The sequence below is a fragment of the Suricata suricatta genome, chromosome 12 (assembly GCF_006229205.1).
Source record: "Suricata suricatta isolate VVHF042 chromosome 12, meerkat_22Aug2017_6uvM2_HiC, whole genome shotgun sequence".
NCBI lineage: Eukaryota > Metazoa > Chordata > Mammalia > Carnivora > Herpestidae > Suricata > Suricata suricatta.
In genome coordinates, this window is record NC_043711.1 from 59,521,196 (window position 1) to 59,541,383 (window position 20,188).

General features: G+C 39.6%; 1 long non-coding RNA gene across 1 annotated transcript in view; it reads right to left on the reverse strand.

Moving 5' to 3' along the window:
* LOC115275178 overlaps positions 1-20,188 on the reverse strand; it is a 79,813-nt gene that overhangs the window by 52,791 nt on the left and 6,834 nt on the right. The window contains exon 2 of the long non-coding RNA XR_003901418.1: positions 9,865-9,945. This is a non-coding gene — a long non-coding RNA (uncharacterized LOC115275178). The remainder of the gene's footprint in view (positions 1-9,864; positions 9,946-20,188) is intronic.

Below are 20,188 nucleotides of genomic sequence, written 5' to 3' on the forward strand. Positions count from 1 at the left end.
GTCCAAACACCAAAAATATCTACTGAGAACATGGGCAAAGTACATTTCACAAAAAATAATCTATAAAGAAAAAAACCACATGAAGAGCTGTTCAACATTATTTACCATAAGAAAATGCCCATTAAAAATGCAACGAGAGGGGTGCTTTAGTGGCTCAGTTGGTTAAGCATCTGATTCTTGCTTTCAGTTCAGGTCATGATCTTACAGTTCTTCAGATGGAGCCCCACATCAGACTCTGTGCTGACAGTGCAGAGCCTGCTTTAGATTCTCTCTCTACCCCTTTCTCTGTCCCTCCTTCTTTAATTCCTTCTCTCAAAATAAATTTAAAAAAATATTTTTAAAAAACAATGAGATATTACTACATGCCTATCATAATAGCTAAAATAAGATTTCATGTCAATATCAAGTGCTAACAAGATTGTGTAAGAACTGGATTACTTAAGCAGTACTGGTAGAAATGGAAAAATGATACAGCCACTATAGAAAACCGTTTGGCAGCTTATTATAAAACTAAACATATAACTTACATATGATCCAACAGTTGCTCTCCTGGGCACTTATCTCAGAAAGACGACAATTTATATTCACAGAAAAATCTGTACATGAATATTTACAGCAGCCTACCTTATTCATAGCACTCCCAAACTGAAACAATAGGTGAATTCAATAGGTGAATGCTTAAACAAACTGGGGCACCTCCACATGACGAATTCCTACTCAGCAATGAAAAGGAACAAATATTGATATATGCAACAATTTGAATTCTCAAGGCAATTACACTACATGTAAAAACCAATCCCAAAAGATGACATACTGCATAATATAATGATTCAACATTCTTGAAATGACAGAATGATGAAAAAGAGAACAGAATAAAGATTGCAGGTATTAACAAGCAGGTGGAGGACTGAGGGAAGTTAGTGTTATTATGAGGCTCAGCCTTGGTGGTTGTGGGGAGAAAAATGGCCACCCCTCCAGTCCTTTCTTCATGAACCAGGTGTCCCAAAGCAGTCCGTTGGATCCATCTTCACTGTGCCATGGGTACAGAGGAGGCAGGCTGTCTCCTATGCCCAATGCTTAGCTCTTTTTTAAACTCCTATTCCTTGTGCCTTAATGATGCTGCCAAAATGTAATCCCATGAGCTGCACTTCAGGGCAGGAGACTGATTCCTCCTCATGCTGACTGCACTCCTGAGGTACCACCAAACCTGGAGGGGACTCCCCTCATCCCCAGGCATGGGAATAGGACAATCAGCCCCAGTCCAAAGAAAGCCCTGCAGTTAGCGATGGGATCTCTCTCAGAAAGCCCTGAAGTTAGAGATGGAATGATAGGATCTCTCTGTCCCAGTCTGAGGTTTTTCTCTTGTCCAGACTAGCCTACACCAAATCACACCCAAACACATGGGTAGCTGCTTATCTACTTGAGCTGGATAGATGCTGTAGAAACAGACAGCCCCCTCCTCCAGAACAGCACTGCTGCATTACCTGGATTAACTATAGGTCAATTCTTGTTATTTAGCTATATTCTCCTTTTTCTCCTTCTTATCTCTTACCTCCTCTAGACTGGTTACTGTGGTTATTAGTTTGCTTAAACAGACATATTTAATCCATTCTCTAGATGCATGTTCTACACCTCCTTCTTTACTTTCCTTTTATTCTCTGGAATAATCAGGCCATATAGTTTCTCTGGCTAACATTATCTTCATATTTTTCTCCTTGCCTCCTTCCGTATTCTCCTTTTTCCCTCTGTGGATTAAGCCTTTAAGTCTATCTTCTTGGTCAATGTTCATTTTCTTTTTCACCCCACCCCTGTCATTTCTCTTTGTATATGCTCTTATATCAGTGCTGACTCCATCCTGCTCTTTATTTGTAGCTGGCATTTCCAGTTTCAGGTTTTAGACTCTTGGGTTTTTTTGTTTATTTTTGTCTGTTTCTTGTTTGTTTGATTTGTTTGTGTGTTTGCATGTTTTCATTCACTGTTGGTTTGTCTGCTTGTTTTCCTTTCCAGGGATACTTCAAGAAACAAATTAAAGCACACGTGGTGAAGAGCCCACAATATCACTATGAGTGAGGAAATAAAATAATAAAAGTCACAACAACAGAGACCAAGTGATACTCTTCAAAAAACACCTCCCAGGGGCTCCTGGGTGGCTCAGTCGATTGAGCGTCTGGCTTTGGCTCAAGTCATGATCTCACAGTTTGTGGATTAAGCCCCACATTGGGCTCTGTGCTGAAAGTTAATACAGAGCCTGGCACCTACTTCGAATTCTGTATCTCCCTCTCTCTAACCCTCCCCTGCTCGCACTGTCTCTCTCTGTCTCTCAAAAACAAACTAAAAAACTTTTTAAAAAATTAAAAAACAAAAAATGCCTCCTGAATGGCCAGGCCCTGAACAGTGTAGTAACCTCCTTTAATATAGCAATACTCACAGGTGCAGACGCATAACAAGCTTTTAAAACTTACAAGACACAGAAAGCTAGCCAAAATGATGAAACGAAATAACTCTCCTCTAAAGAAATTCCAGAAAGAAAGGACAGCTAAAGAATTGATGAAAACAGATATAAGCAACATAACTGAACAAAAATTTAAAATAATAGTCATAAAATTAATCGCTGGACTTGAGGAAAAGCATAGAAGACTGCAGATATTCCATTGCTGCAAAATTCTTAAAAATTGTCACAATGGGGCGCCTGGGTGGCTCAATTGGTTAAGCCTCTGGCTTCAGCTCAGGTCAAATCTCACATTCGTAAATTCAAGCCCTGTGTCAGGCTCTGTGCTAACAGCTAGCTCAGAGCCTGGAGCCTGCTTCTGGTTCTGTGTCTCCTTCTCTCTCTGCCCCTCCCCCTCTCATGCTCTGTATGAAAATAAATGAAACATTAAAAAAATTTTTTTAATTGTCACGATGAATTTTTAAACAGCTATAAATGAGGAGCAAAATAAAACGGAGATAGTCATAGCACAAATTGAAGAGGTAGAGGGGAGAAAAGAAGAATTAGAACATAAAATTATGGAAAAAGAGGAAGCCAAGAAAAAGAGAGGAAAATTGAACCAATAGCAATTTAAGAACTAAGTGATGGAATAAAACAGAACAATACCCATATCATAGGAACTCCAGAAGAAGAAAAAAAGGGGCTGAAGGGGTTCTTGACCAAATCATAGCTGAGAACTTCCCCAATGTGGGGAAGGAAACAGACATTGAAATCCAAGAGGCACAGAGAACTCCCCACAGACGTAACTCGAATCGGTCTTCTGCATGACATATCTTAGTGAAACTGCCAAAATACAAGGATAAAGAGAGAATTCTGAAAGCAGCTAGAGATAAACAGTCCTTAATAAACAAAGGTAGACACAGAAGGGTAGTAGCAGACCTATCTACTGAAACCAGCAGGCCAGAAAGGAATGGCAGGAAATCTTCAATGTGATGAACAAAAAAATTATGCAGCCACGAATGTATTATACAGCAAGCCAGCCATTCAAAATAGAGAGATAAAAGTTTTCCCAAACAAAACTGAAAAAACACATCACCACTAAACAAGCCCTACCAGAGATCCTAAGGGGAACTCTATGAGGAAAATGTTGCAAGGGACACAAAATACTAGGGATATCACTACGAACATGAATCCTACAGAGAACACAATTACCCTAAACCCATATTTTTCAATAATAACAATGAATATAAATAGACTGAATGCTCCAATAAAATGACACAGGGTAGCAGAAAGGATAAAAAAAAAAAAACCAAAATCCATCTATTTTATGTCTACAAGAGACTCATATTAGACCTGAAAACACCTTCAGATTGAAGTAAGAGAATGTATAAATACCTGTCATGAGACTGGAAGTCAAAAGAAAGCTGGAGTAGCCATACTTATATTGGACAACAGACTTTAAACTAAAGGCAGCAACAAGAGATGAAGAAGGATATTATATAATAATTACAGGGTCTCTCCATCAGGAATATCTAACAATTATAAACATCTATGCACCAAATTCAGAGGGACCCAAGTACATAAAACAATTAATTACAAACAGAAATGAGCTTATTGATAAGAATGTGCTAATTGCAGGGGACTTTAATACTCCACTTACAACAATGGATAGATCAACCAGGCAGAAAATCACTAATGAAACAATGGACCTGAAGAACACATTAGAACGGATGGATTTGACAGATATATTTAGAACTCTACATCCTGAGGCTGGGGAATTCACCTTCTTCTTGAGTGAGCATGGTACATTCTCCAAGATAGATCGCATACTGGGGCAGAAAGCAACCCTCCATGAATATAAATGAATTGAAATCATACCATGCACACTTTCAGATCACAATGCTATGAAACTTGAAATCAGGAAAAAGTCTGGAAAACTTCCAAAAATGTGGAGGTTAAAAAGCATCCTACAAAAGAATGATTGGGCTAATCTGGCAATTAAAGAATAAATTTCAAAATATACAAAAACAAATGAAAATGAAAATAAAACAATTCATACCCCTTGGGATGCAGAAAAGGCAGTCCTAAGAAAAAAGTATATTCCAATGCAGGCCTAATTCAAACAAACTAGAAAAAGTGCAAACTCAAAATCTAACAGAGCACCTAAGGAAACTAGAAAGGGAGGAGCAAGCCAACCCAAACCTAGCAAAAGTAGAGAAATAATAAAGATCAGGGCAGAAATAAACAATATAGAATAAAAAAAACAGTTGAACAGATCAATAAAACCAAGAGTTGATTTTTTGAAAAAATGAACAAAATTGATAAACCTCTGGCCAGGATCCTCAGAAAGAAAAGAGAGAACACCCAAGTAGACAAAATGAGGAAAGAAAATGAGTCTGTTATAACCAATCTCTCAGAAATACCAGCAATCATCAAGGAATACTATCAAAAATTATATGCCAACAAACTGTACAACCTACAAGAAATAGACAAATTTATAAATGCACATGCACCACCAAAATTCAAATGGTAAAAGATATAAAATCTGAACCAACACATAACCAGTGAAGATACCGAATCAGTTATTAAAAATCTCCCAACTAATAAAAGCCCAGGGCCAGATGGCTTCCCTGGGGAATTGTACTAAACATTTAAAGCAGAGTTAATACCCATTCTTCTCAAGATATTCCAAAAAATAGAAATAGAAGGAAAACTTCTGTACTCACCCTACAAAACCAGCATGACTTTGATTCGGAAACCAGACAGAGACCCAACAACAACAAAAAAGAGAACTACAGGCCAATATCCTTAATGAATACAGATGCAAAATACTCAACAAGATACTAGCAAATAAAATACAGCAGCATATAAAAAGAATTATCCACTATGGTCAAGTGGGATTCATTCCTGGGTTACAGGGTGGTTCAATATTCACAAATCCATCAATGTGATACATCATGTTAACAAAAGAAAAGATAAAAACCATATGATCCTGTCGATAGATGGAGAAAATGAAAGTGAAAAAATACAGCATCCTTTGATGATAAAAAAAAAACCTGAGAAAGTCAGGATAGAAAAAAATTACTTAAAAATCATAAAATCCATTTATGAAACTCCCACAGCTAATATCATCCTCAATGGGGAATAACTGAGAGCTTTCCCCCTGAGATTAGGAACAGGACAGGGATGTCCTCTCTCACCACTTTTGTTTAACATAGTGCTGGAAGTCCTAGCATCAGCAATAAAACAACAAAAGGATATAAAAGGCATCAGAATTGGCAAAGATGAAGTCAGATTTTCACTTTTCGCAGATGGCATCATACTCTACATGGAAAACCTGATCAACTCCACCAGAAGCCTACTAAAACTGATCTATGAATTCAGCAATGTCACATGGTGCAAAATCAACATACAGAATATGGTTGCATTTTTATATACCAATAATGAGGCAAAAGAAAGAGAAATTAAGAAACAGATCCCATTTACAATTGCACAAAAATCCATAAAATAGCTAGGAATAAACCTAACGTGATATGAAAAAACCTGTATGATGAAAATTATATAAAACTTATGCAAGAAATTGAGAAGTCACCAAGAAATGGAAAAACATTCCATGCTCATGGATTGGAAGAATAAACATTGTGAAAATGTCATTACTACCCAAAGCAATCTACACATTCAATGCTATCCCCATTAAAATTGCACCAACATTCTTATCAAAGCTAGAACAAGCTATCCTAAAATTTGTATGGAACCACAAAAGACCCCGAATAGCCAAAGTAATATTGAAGAAGAAAACCAAAACAGGAGGCATCCCAATCCCAGACTTTAGCCTCTACTACAAAGCTGTCTTCATCAAGACTGTATGGTACTGGCACAAAAACAGACACATAGACCAATGGAATAGAATAGAGAACCCAGAACTGGGCCCACAAATGTATGGTCAATTAATTTTTGACAAAGCAGGAAAGAGTATCCAATGGAAAAAAGACTGCCTCTTTAGCAGGTGGTGCTGGGAGAACTGGACAGCAACCTACAGAAGAATGAAACCAGACCACTTTCTTACACCATACACAAAAATAAACTCAAATTGGCTGAAGGACCTGAATGTGAGACAGGAAACCATCAAAACCCTCGAGGAGAAAGTAGGAAACAGCCTCTGTGACCTCAACCACAGCAATTTCCTACTTGACACATCCCCAAAGGCAAGGGAAATGAAAGCAAAAGTGAACTATTGGGACCTCTTCAAGATCAAAAGCTTCTGCACTGAAAAGGAAACAATCAAGAAAACTAATAGGCAACTGACAGAATGGGAAAAGATAGTTGCAAATGACATATCCAATAAAGGGCTAGTATCCAAAATCTACAAGGAACTCACCAAACTCCACACCCAAAAAACAAATAACCCAGTGAAGAAATGGGAAGAAGACATAAACAGACACTTCTCCAAAGGGAACATCCAGATGGCCTACAGGCACATGAAACAATGTCAGCATCACTCATCATCAGGGAAATACAAATCAAAACAACACTGAGATATCACTTCACGCCAGTCAGAGTGGCCTAAATGAACAAATCAGGAGACTATAAATGCTGGCAAGAATGTGAAGAGACAGGCACCCTCCTACACTATTGGTGGGAATGTAAACTGGTGTAGCCTTCTGGAAAATAGAGTGGAGCTTCCTTAAAAAATTAACAATAGAATTCCTCTATGAGATACAGAAATGCTGATGCATAGGAGCACATGTACCCCAATGTTCATAGCAGCAATGTCAACAATAGCCAAAACATGGAGAAAGCCTAAATGTCCATCACCTGATGAATGGATCAAGAAGATGTGGTATATATACACAATGGAGTACTACATGGCAATGAGAAAGAATGAAATCTGGCCATTTGTAGCAAAATGGATGGACCTGGAGGGAGTCCTACTAAGTGAAGTAAGTCAGGCAGAGAAGGAAACATTCCATATATTTTCACTCATAGGTCTAGCAGGAGAAATCTAATAGGGGGCATGGGAAGGGGAAAGGATGGGGGAAAGATTTGGGGAGAGGGAGTGAGGCAAATCATGAGAGACTTTTGAATGCTAAGAACAAACTGAGGACTGAGGAGGGAGGCGGGAGTTGAAGGGGGTGATTGTCGTGGAGGGGGGCACTTGCAAGGAAGAGCACTGGGTGTTAAATGAAAACCAACTTGGTAATAATCTATTTTAAAAATAAAATTAAATAAATAAATAAAAACACTAAACAATAAAATAAATAAAAAAGATGTGGTTCATATATACAATGGAATACTACATGTATATGAGAAATAATGAAAATCTGGACATTTGTAGAAACGTGAATGGAACTCAAGGGTATTATGCTAAGTGAAATAAATCAGAGAAACAAATACCATATGTTTTCACTCATATGTGGATCAGGAGAAACTTAACAGAAAACCATGGGAAAGGGAAAGGGGAAAAAATACTTAAGGAAAGAGATGGAGGCAAACCATAAGAGACTCTTAAATACTGAGAACATACTGAGGGTTTATGGAGGGTGGGGCTGGGGGGAATGGGTGATGGGCATTGAGAAGGGCACTTATTGGGATGAGCACTGGGTATTACATGGAAACCAACATGTCAGTTTTTTCCTGACTTTTTTGAAATGATAATCCATACTCAAGGCCTCCATTCATGATTTTTATTATGTTGTTAGGGTGTTTCTTCTTAATTCCTATGAGCTCCTTGGGTATAGAAACCGTCATGTATAGAAACCATCATGTTTTCAAATATTTTCCAAAATGCTTTTATAAGTTTTGCTACTGACCTTGTTTTGTCACTTTCTTCATTGTTTTTATGCTATAAGAGACTCTGAAAGCAAACAATAAAATCTGAAACCTAAGTTGGGATAAGGAGTTGTTTCAGATTTTGGAAGTACACTTTACCTACAGCAAAATTCACCCTCAGTTGCCTGCCTACCATTGTACTTTTGACAAACACATACAGTGGTAGAATCACCACAATAAACAACAGTTTCTTCAACTCCAAAAATTCCCTCAGATGTTTCTCAGTCAACCACAATTTCCTCACACCAGTTCCTGAAACCACTGAGCTATTTTTATTCCCTCTAGCTTTAGCTTTTCCAGAATGACATGTAAATGGATCCACACAATATGGAGCCAGGAGTCTGGCTTCCTTCACTTAACATCATGCTTTTGACATTCTTCCATATAGTGTATCATCAGTTTGTCTTTTTAAAAAATTTTAATGAATAAATAGTAATACATAATTATACACATTGTCATATTAAAAAGTTGGGGTTTATAAATACAAATGGAATTCAAGGACCCTGATGTAGATGGCAAGGATGGGGAAACACCTATACAGAAGGTACATTTAAACTGAGTTTTCAGCAACTGGAAGGAGTGGAAGTGTGCAGGGCAGGATCCTGCAGGACAGAGCAGTGAGGAGCAGGGGCGACGGCCAACGAATCAGGACACAAAAATCTTATAAGCACTCTAATTGAGAGAAATATATACTCAATAATGTTTTACAACACAGTGTCCAAAGTTTTGTGGCCTAGATTCATCAGGCAGCCTTATTTAATTGTTCTGTGTGTGGTGGAGGAAGGTAGGGGAAGATGATGAACATAGAAGGTAGGGGAAGATGATGAATATAGAACCTACTACAATTGTTTTTATGACTAAAGACGATGAAATATGGAATATGTGATTGTTCCTGTTTGATGGCAGCTTCTCTGAAACGACTACCAGAAAGAGTTTATCTCCATGCTTTCTTAAATTTTACAAATTAAATGTTGATACTGAAGTCATGATACCATTGGATTGGAGCTGAATGAAAATAAGATACTGTTCAACTTTGATACTTGTAGCAGCACCAGCTTTAAATCAGATACTGCTGGGCTGCACATTGAAAACACCAGTCTCTAAACAGGACACTTTGTTGGTAAAGATGATGACATTGCAGGCCATGCCCCTCCAGGACCATCCATTTTAGAACCACCATTACATGAAACCAAAACCTTTATGAAATTTAAGCCCTTGGTATCTTTGTCCCTAGCCAGGCACTTGGTTTCCCCATGCTGGTGACTTTTTCAATTAATTAACAATTTTTAAAATATTTATTTATTTTTGAGTGAGAGAGAGGCAGATAAGACACAGAATCCGAAGAAGCCTCCAGGCTCGATCTGTCAGCACAGAGCCCCACTCGGGGCTTGAACTCACAAGCCATAAGACCTAAGCAGAGCTCAGTGGCTTAACTGACTGAGCCACCCAGGGGCTGCTCAACTAATTAACAATTAGTTAATGACAGTTAATTACTCCCACCATGGCTCAGGATTTCAACAACAGCTTTCTGAATTCCTTGCACTAACAGTAAGTCAATGGCACAGATGGGAAAAGCAGATTCCACGAATGCACAGCAGAGGGTTTACCTGGTTCAAAAGCATTTCCATGTCTTGGCATTCTCCAATTCTTGCAAATCCTGAAGACATGTGAGATAATGTGTTTCGCCTCTGCAGAACCAAAATAGGAAAAAATAATCATAGCAAGCTCAGCTGATGGGCCCAACAAGATGCATCCATTACCTCATTTACTCTTCTTGGTGAGGTGGTGACATCACTGCTCTTGTTCCATGGACATAGAATCCAAGACAGAATAACCCAGCTGTCTGAGGTCACATGAGTAGAGCATCAGGCTTTTAAGTCCAAGCCCTCACTCTTACCCAGCCCCCCTCATGAATATTCTGATCCACAAGTAGTGAGGAGCACTTATAATCACACAAAGTTATTATTACTTGCAATTAATATTACTACCAGAAGAGATACAGAATGAATCCCAGTCTAATAATATGGATTTCTTGTTATTAAAAAAAAGACATTGCAAAGTTCAAGTCTTATCAGATTACACAGGGACCATCACTGTTTCTATTTTTACTGAATCTGACTCTCCAATGTCTAATTGTCACCCTGAAAGGTCTTCATAAACTTGATACTCAAATATTACCATTTAGGACCAGCATTAATTATGCCAGGCTATGGAAAGAAAACATATAACCAACTGTCCCAATTCTGTGCTGCTTGACAAAAGGTTATGCTGCTTGACAAAAATGGTCATGAGCTGGTGTTTCTTAGTTCTCCCAGGGTCACACAGAAGCAATCAGATCCAGATAGTATGGTCAGTCCAAGCAAATGAGACAGCAGGTACAGAGGCCTCTAATGCCAGGTTTAGGAGGCTGCTTACAAAGCCCCATAGTTGAAGTACAGGGCTGTGCTCTAGGAGAGGAACAGGGGGAGGAAAGACCAGAGGGTGAGCAGTTTTCATTTTGCTTTTCAGCCTACAGGCCCAGAACCACCTCCTTGAGCCCTCACTACTTTGGAGTAATGTAAAGGAGGACCCATCAGGCAACCATTTCAGAAATATTGTGCCTTTCTCAAAGTTCCCTGAGAAAAAATATTGTCACAAGTCAGTTGTAAATTTTTGAAACTCAGGAAGTTATAAATGCCCTCAATTCAGTGTAGACAAGTCCATGGCAAAGGAGGCAGGAGTCCCTTGAGGGACAGGAGTACAAACAGATGTGGTCCTTCCTTGAGTGAGTGGTCATTGGATGTGATAGCGAAAGGCTGGCCAGGTGCTGCAGGGCCTGGGATTTGGATAATTTATGGACCAGTCTACAAAAAAATCACAACATTACCAGTACAAACTAAGTGCAAATTTTCTACTAATTTAGAGGATAAAATAACTCATGGCATATTAAAAATTCTAAAATGTTCAAAAGCAGCACTAAAATTACAACATCCAGAAAAATAACATATGTTGTAGCACAATCAGCTTACCAAAATCTAGCCTAGAGTCAACCAAATCACAATTATTGACCTGTTGCAATAAGGGAATAAAGTCACACCAGAGGAACCTGGAACACCTCACCAAGAACAGGAAAAGAGAGTTATTACAGGCTTTGGGGCAGTGTTTTGAGGGACTCAGAGTAAAGCACGGCTATGTGTAAAAGCATCATTGTCAGGTCTGTGGTGCAGAGGGCACGTAGGTCCTATCTTCTAGACAAACATAAAGTTCAGCCAGATTGGGGGTGTTTTCTCCAGGACCTTTACTCTAACATTCTGTGCCTCTGTGTGCAGGCTGCCTTTCTGGCTGGAAGTGACTAGGTGCTCCAGGTAAATGGAATGTTTTCTTACTGACAGACTGAAGTTTCTGATGATCCATGAATCTAAAGAACAAGGTCTTTCACTGAGTAAGAAACAGTCATCAAAGAAGACATTGCTTTGATTTTAAGCTGCAAGATGGGAGAATTATTACTTCTTGTTATTGTTGCAACTGACTTTTCCCTTTACCCATCCACCCATCCTGTGGATGAAAGGGCATATTTTTTTCTTTATCCATGTTATTTTTACCTTTTCACAAAATATTTTTACTAAATAACTTCTTGACACAGCTCTGTAATATGTCTGTCTCTCTCCTGTTTCCATCCTCAGCTAATGAGTGACTATTGGATTGCCTCATCATATGGAATTGATTCTGTAACATCATTTACTACAAATAATAATAAAAAGATAAACCAGTGTTTCCACTAATGCAATTGATCACTTTAAAATGTGATGGCATATAATGTTTTCTTTTAGCTTTAAAACTCATAATGGGTAATATTAAAATTGTCCAAATTATTGTCACATTTGAGCAAGCTTCTCTAAGTTTTTTCATACATAGCTCCAAGATTTAGTATTTTCTAAGTTTTTTTTTTCTTTAGATCGGTAAACCATAAAGACACTTCACCTGACAATGTTCAGTAAACACAGCATTTTATTTTATTTTTTAATGTTTATTTATTTTTGAGAGAGAGGCAGAGTGAGTGAGGAAGGGGCAGAGAGAGAGGGAGACACAGAACCTGAAGCAGGCTACAGGCTCTGAGCTGTCAGCACAGAGCCTAATGTGGGGCTTGAACCCGTGAGATTATTATCTGAGCCAAAGTTGGATATCCCAACTGACTGGGCCACCCAGGCACCCCCAAACACAGCATTTTATTTTTTTCATATTAATTTTTTTAATTTTTAAAAAAATTTATAGTAGTCTATTGTCAAATTGGTTTCCATATAACACCCCAGTGCTTCTCCACACAAGTGGCCCCCTCCATGACCATCACCCCCTTCCCCCCTCCCCCTCCCCCTTCAATTCTGGGTTCGTTTTCAGTTTTCAACATTCTCTCATGATTTGTGTCCCTCTCTCTCTCCCAACTCTCTTTCCCCCTTCCCCTCCCTATGGTCCCCTGTTAGGTTTCTCTTGTTAGACCTATGAGTGCAAACATATGGTATCTATCCTTCTCACAGCATTTTAAAACTGTAGTCGAAGATGCCTGACTGAGCATCTGACTCTTGATTTCGGCTCAGATTATGATCTGAGCACAGGGCTCATGCAGACAGTGCAGAGCTTGCCTGGAATTTTTTCTCTTTTGCTCTGTCTTTGCCCATCTCTTTCCAGCTCTCCATTTCTCTCTCTCTCTCTCTCTCTCTCTCTCTCTCAGGATAAATAAACTTAAAAAATAAATAAAACAAAACTGTATAGTCAAATAATATTGATTAACATACTAATTCTGCATGAGGATTTTGACTTTTTCTGCTCAGGTTATAACTTTACACCTATCATGTCTGTAACTGCAGGAATTCACCAGGATAAGGCGACGTGAGAGAACAGATCCTGTATATAGGATCTATGCCACTTTGCCCACATAAGTCCTTGCTGTGGGCAGTTACACTCTACAGGTTGGTGGCCTACAAAGGTCGAAGGCTGAGAAATTCCATTTCATTCAATTCCCATCAAAAATAAATACCAAGGCAAAGTGCATGAATTACTTCCCAGTTTGACAAGGTATCAAAAAGGAACAAATTTTCCACTCATAATCTTACATGTCTTGTGAAGGAAAGAATTTCCTACAGACCAGCTTCTGGTTTCATGAATTTCAAGCTGTTTTTTTCTCACTGACCACATACAGGTATCTCCTACTTTTCAATGGCTCCATTTACTCCACCTTATTTCTATGAAAGATCTACATTATTTTCACTAAATGGAAAAAAATCAAAACAGGATATTTGCCTTTAGGAAAAAGACTACAAGCAGAAATAGCATTCAGTGCTCAGTGTTTGACTGTGAGCCCTCATAGAGGCAGTGCACACCCCAAACAATAAGAGTGTCACCACCCAGCTCCTTCTCCATAAACTACACTCAGCATCTCAGCATTAAACCAGCACAGACATGACCTCTGTCTATGAGCATTAATTCTTTATCTTGGTTTATTTTTGTGCATCTGTTAGCAAGATGTGTTCTGAGGAATCAGAAAAGCTTAAGAGTTTATTTTTAGGGTCTGGAAATGCTCAAAACTTTTTTGTTTTAATAGTAATTGTTTTTCTGCTTTATGTCATTTCAGTTTACAAAAGGTTTCATAGAAATGCCCTACTTTCCTATACAGGGAAGCCTGTACTTCTAGCGTGAGGTTAGAACTGGATAGGACATTTCCTGATTAAGATCCATCTTCAGACCCTGCTCCTTTGAGTCAAAAGTTAGGTGGATGGTAGAGCTGTGTTTGGAGGACATCCTAACACCTTGGACAGCTAAAGATACGTACTGTTGTACCCAGATTTTAATATCGCCCCCAAAAACCAGAGACCGCCAGGGAGGCTGAAGCACACATGCAAAAGCAAAGGGCTTTATTATGAATTTAGGCCCGGCCAGCCTAAACTCGGGCTCACAGACTTCAACAACACACTGGATCCACGTGGAGTGAGCCCCGAACATGGTGGGGCAGGGCCTTTTATGAGTTTGGGAAGGGGGGTTACAGGAAATTGACACAGGTACAGGGGTCCAATCAATATAGCATCACATCATTGACAGTTACTTTAACCAATTACAGAGTGGACCCAGAACCCTCAGGTAGGGCGTGACTAGTCTTAACCTCCATCTTTAGGCCCGCCCCCAGAAATGTTAATGGTGTTAGCTGGCCTTCAAGGTCAGAGGGGAAACCTGAATCAGACCTGCATCCTTACAGTACCTACACACAGGAGTGAGTGAGAAACACACACATATTTGAAAGAGTGGGGGAAGACTAGCATTTATCTTGTTCCTGGAAAAAAAATCTGAGTGGCTTGCTCAGCTTGCATAGCAGTGGATGGAGCCCTGACTTCCTCTACAACTCACCCAATGGGGAACCCCAAATAGGAAGCCGATTCAGACACTAGAGAGCCTGAAAAAGTAAACCAAAAAATCTGCAAATGTCAAGTACAGAAACATAAATTAAATAGGTTTGGCTAAAAATCTAAATAGTTAATTGCTTTGATAGCATATGTTAGCAAAAAGGTCACTAAGCTATCTGAAAAAGCTTGTTTTTGGTTGTTATAGTTGATTTTTGTCAATATCTTTCTGAAAGACAACCAGGATACCTAGGTTTGAATTAACTGAAGCCTTCATGTCATTAGAAATGAGTAATTTAGAGTTATTATATTAATGATATCATATGAAATGCATGCATTTTGTACTGTGTGGTGTTGAGCAGAATTAGAGGCTCCATTCTGACTAAATGAGTATGAATGATGGATGCACTGACTTTTTCTAGCTCTCCATTTTTATATCTCCAAAAACATGAGTAATACCCTAGGATTGTCTGAAAATGAAATAAGGAAGTACATTTTAAAAGATCCAGTGCAATTTCCACAAACAGGAGGTTATCTTCAAAGCATTCACTGCCTTGCCTTCTCAGATCCAGTCTCCTGCCCTTTATTCACACCTGTTCTGCACCATCAGCCTCTTTGCACATATTTTCCTGGCCTTAGATTCAAAGGGAATTAAATTTCTTACACACATTGATGGTGAACTTAGGAAGAAACTTACATAGTCACAGAATGACTTTTCTGCTGCATATCCCTTGAGCACACTTTTCTATTAGAGCCCTTGGACTCTCACCCACCCATGTAATTTGGGTCAGTACAGTCATGGGGCCAGAATGAGACTTCTGACTGGTAAATTATGAGTAGTATTTGATGAGTATTTAGCTGGCCAACAAAGACAAGCAACATTCTGAGACAATGTTTGCCTTAAGACCAGAATTTCAGAGACTGGTCCTGACTCCCCACCCTCCCTCCAACCTCAAACAAAGTCCCTGATTGGCTTGCACTTGGGAGCCAGACTTACTATGATTTTCACAAGATTTGCAGCCCAAATCCACTGAGTGTCACTTTTTGGTAAAAATAAAAATATATGGTAGGGTATGAGTGTATGCATTGTAATAAGTTAGAAGGATTGACTTGCTCTGGAACTTCAGTCAAGCTCTATCGTGGCATTTGGATCCAACCAGTGACCTGTAGCCACAGCTTCATCCCTGTTCCATGGACACTGAGATCACCTGCCTCTGCTACTCAATTTCCATTACAACCAGAATGCAGAATTCTTGGTGGCATCCCAAACAAAACCTCAGTGTCCTTCTGGCACAAGCTTAAAAGAAACTTTGCAGCCGGAAGTCCCTGGCATCTTTGACCACAGACACCTTGGTGTGATTTTCACACCCAGGCAGGATTAACTCCCTGACTCATGTGCTTTGACATTTAACCCATGGCCCTTGATGCTCATTGCTTTGTTCTAGAATCAACTGTGGACAATGAACTCTATGAATGCCTGACCCCCACCATGGAGTAGTGACTAGAAACTCTGTGGTGGTGCCTGGCTTCAAATGGCAGGCAGAGGATTCTGCTCTGTGACCAAGGAGAGAACCTCTGGCTGGACCACAAGCTAGCCTCTCAGAGAACAGTTCTCATGGATGTCAGCCTCAGGCAGACTGTGTGCTTCTCCCCTTGTCCTGATCCCAAGGTTACAGGGGAGGGATCCACGGAATAGGGTCAGGGGGCAATTCTGCCTACTCACACAGAACACAGAAATCAATGATTGGGAGAGGAATAAAATGGGGGTGGGAAGGGAGGGAGGGAGAGAAGGAGGAAAGGCCTAAGATCTATCACTAGGATCAGGTCCTCCTTCACTAAGTGCTGAATGAGCAGTCACCCTCAGCTGTGACTCAAGAGCAGTAGGCAGAAGGTGAGCCTGGGTGGTGTGTGGGTGCCTTGGACTCTCCCAGATGCTCAGCCATTAGGCCCCTTTCTTTGGGGAACCTCTGGGAATTGTCCTGAATCCTCTTCAGGACCAGGCTGCCCAGACACAAGCAACCACAAGTCACTCTTAACTAGACACTTTTCAAGTAAGTCAATTACTCTGATATAATTCAGCCACAGCACTGACTTCTAATTGCTAGCTTCAAACTACTGTCTTGACCCATTTCACACCACCAGGTTACATATTTAATGCTCATAGACTATCACAATGGTTACATCAAAAACTTCCATTACAAGTTACTCTTGGCAGGAGACAATCAGGTCTCAGAAAGAGGCTTCCTAACTCACACAAAAAATGTAACATGTTCAAAGGAAGAGAACTTTCTCCTTTCAATTTTATCTCTTTTTTCTACATCCCTGTGGATTCTCCCTCCCCTGTCTTACTGAAATGAATTTTCATTCTATAAAACATGAGCAATAATAAGAGGATATACTGACACCATTTTCTCAACAACAACAAAAACAAGCTTAAGAGCACTATTCCAGTTAATGCATTAATTGAGACAATACTAACCTGTCCCAGTTATGTTCCAGGCACTGGGTACTACAGTGAACAAAACCGAAAAAAAATTAGTTCACATTATAATGGGAGACAGAAAAGGAGAAAAACAAACAGTCCAGCCATACAGAAATTTCAACTGATAAATAAATAAGTAAATCAACCAACCAACCAACCAGCCAGAAAAGGAGGATGAGAGGTGGAGAAGATGGGGTAGGGATCCCAATTTTTTTTACACAAAAGCCCAAAGAAGTTTAATTTTGCTACAGACCATACACACTGTTAATAAGTTAGCTGCTTACTACCTGGAACCTCCTAGAAAAAATTATTTTGAGAACTTGCAGAACTGAGAGCTAGACAAGAATGCAGACTGGTAGTATAGGGCCTGATTATCCTATCCTTGTTTAAATCAACCTCTGTGGATATAACCCTGGGGAATAAATTATTTTATTTTATTTTTTTATTTTGTTTTATTATTTTTTAGTGTTTTTTTCTTTTATAGTTTATTTTCAAGTTGGTTTCCATATAACACCCAGTGCTCATCCCCACAGGTGCCCTCCTCCATGCCCATCACCCCCTTCCCCTACACCCCTTCCGCATCAGCACTCAGTTTGTTCTGAGTATTCAAGAGTCTCTCATGGTTTGCCTCCCTCCTCTCCTTAGCTAATTTCTCCCTTCTCCCCCCTCATGGTCCTCTGTTAAGTTTCTCATGTTCCACCTATGAATGAAAACATATGGTATCTGTCCTTCTCTGCCTGACTTATTTCACTTAACATGACATACTTCAGTTCCATCCACATTGCTACAAATGACCAGATTTCATTCTTCCTCATTGCCATGTAGTATTCCATTGTATAGATAAACAACATCTTCTTGATCCATTCATCAGTTGATGGACATTTAGGCTTTTTCCATGATTTGGCTATTGTTGAAAGTGCTGCTATGAACATTGGGAGGGATCTCAATTTAAAAGGTAATGTCAGGGATATTCCACTGGAAGGCTGACCAAGTAACAGCCCTTATTTAAGTACAGAACACTTGAGCAATGGAGTGAAAGGTAAGTCCATAGTGCAGTTTGCAACATGGGCAGATTGATGTGTCTTGAACCATTCAAGTAAGTGGAAAGACCATCAGCTGGATTCAAAAGTAGGATCCTGGTACCAATTAATAAGATTCTAATCACCAATTCATATCTGTGGCTATTTTCCCCACACCAGGCCATGCTCCAATACTAACTGGGTGTCCCATAATTTAATTCAACTTTGACATGATCTACCTGGCAATAGTATCAGACCCAATAGATTAAGGACCCAATCCTTCAAGACATCATTCCCCCACCCCCTCACACACACATACTTCAGATGCCAGTCACATGTCCAGGCTATCACATGTGCTTCTGATCACCCTGCTACAATTTGGAGTTTCGAGTGACCCCCTCCTTGGATTGATTAACTTCCCAGAGTGAGGCATAAAATTCAGGAAACCTTATCAGTAAATGGCTTATTATAAAAGAGTTTAACTCAGGGAAAGCGAGAAGAAAGGGATGTATATGGAAGGTGTGGAGAAAGGGCCCTGAGCCTCTATGGCCTCTCTAAGTAGACCAATCTCCAATCACCAACCCAGAAGCTCTTAGAACCCAGTTCTCAGACTCTGGAACTTTATGAAGACTTCATTACATAGTCAGGATTGATTAAATCTTTGGGCATTGGAGACTGATTCAGTTCCCAATTCCTCCCCTCCAGGGAGGTCTGGGTGGTTGGAACTGAAATTTCCAATTCTCCCATCACAATTCCCTGTCCTCCTTTGCTGTCTAAAAGTCACCTCATTAACATCACAGGAGACACCTTTGTGCTCTTATCACTTAGGAAATCTCCAGGGTTTTAGGAGCTCCTGTGCCAGAATCAAGGACCAAAACCAAATACACATCTCTTATTATAAATCAGAACATCACAGGACTTAAGGTGGCAGTTTTGAGCTGGAACTATCTGGTGGCACTGTGGTATTAAAGTCACCAGACTGGATGAGACTCTGATGGAAGGGGTGCACCTAGACAAGAAGCACACAGCCTGAGCCTGGGTTGAACCCCCTTAGGAAAGGCCTGGATGAAGTTCTTGAGGGTGAGACCAGATTGGAAATTCTTTATATCTAGACCAGCAGAGAGAAACAACTATCCTAGTGTCTTGGAATTAAGGAAAAAATCAAGATCAAACTGCCCTTTCAAATCCACCTGAAGAGAACTCTGGGGAGACAGGCCAGGCAGAATCTGGAGCCCAGGGTATCTTCCAAAACCTGGGTAACAACAAATGTTGTGTTGAAGTATTTTTTTTATGTCTTTTTCCTTATTATACCCAAGACTTCTGGAGGGCAGGAATTAGGCTTTTACATCTTTAAAGTTAGAATCTGACATCATGTGTTCCATGAGTACTTACTAAATCAATGAACGATAAATAGCATAATTGGGAAACTGACACCATTTTTCATAGAGGATAACTAAGTGGAGGATAACTAAGAGGCGAAATGGATCTGCCATGGTGTGACTAAGATACAAGACTATGGTAATAAGAGGAAGTGACCATCAGGAGACATCATTCAGGGCCTCAGGCCCAGCATCACACCACTGAGGGCACCTGCACTTACAGATATTTGCAAATAAAGCACAGAATGCTGCTGTGGACCAAGAACATTCTTTTCACTGCTTAGACCTGATTGAGTCAGGGATTTCCTTTTTTTACTTTTAATTTAAATTCCAGTTAGCTGTCATACAGTATATTAGTTTCAGGTGTACAATATGATTCAACACTTCCATATATCACCTAGTGCGTATCTCAAGTGCATTCCTTAACCTCCATGACCTATTTCATCCATCCCTCCCCCCACCTCCCCTTTGGTAACCATCAATTTTTTCTCCACAGTTAAGAGTCCATTTCTTGGTTTGGAGTCAGGCATTTCTTTTTTGACCACCTTTATCCAAATATCTTTGTAGCCTGAACCAGTAATGTCAATTCTAGGAAGAAACTAGTCCAACATATGCACCAAGAAATTTATTTACTACAATAATGTGTGTCACAGGGTTACTTACTACAAAAATGAATAATGATGACA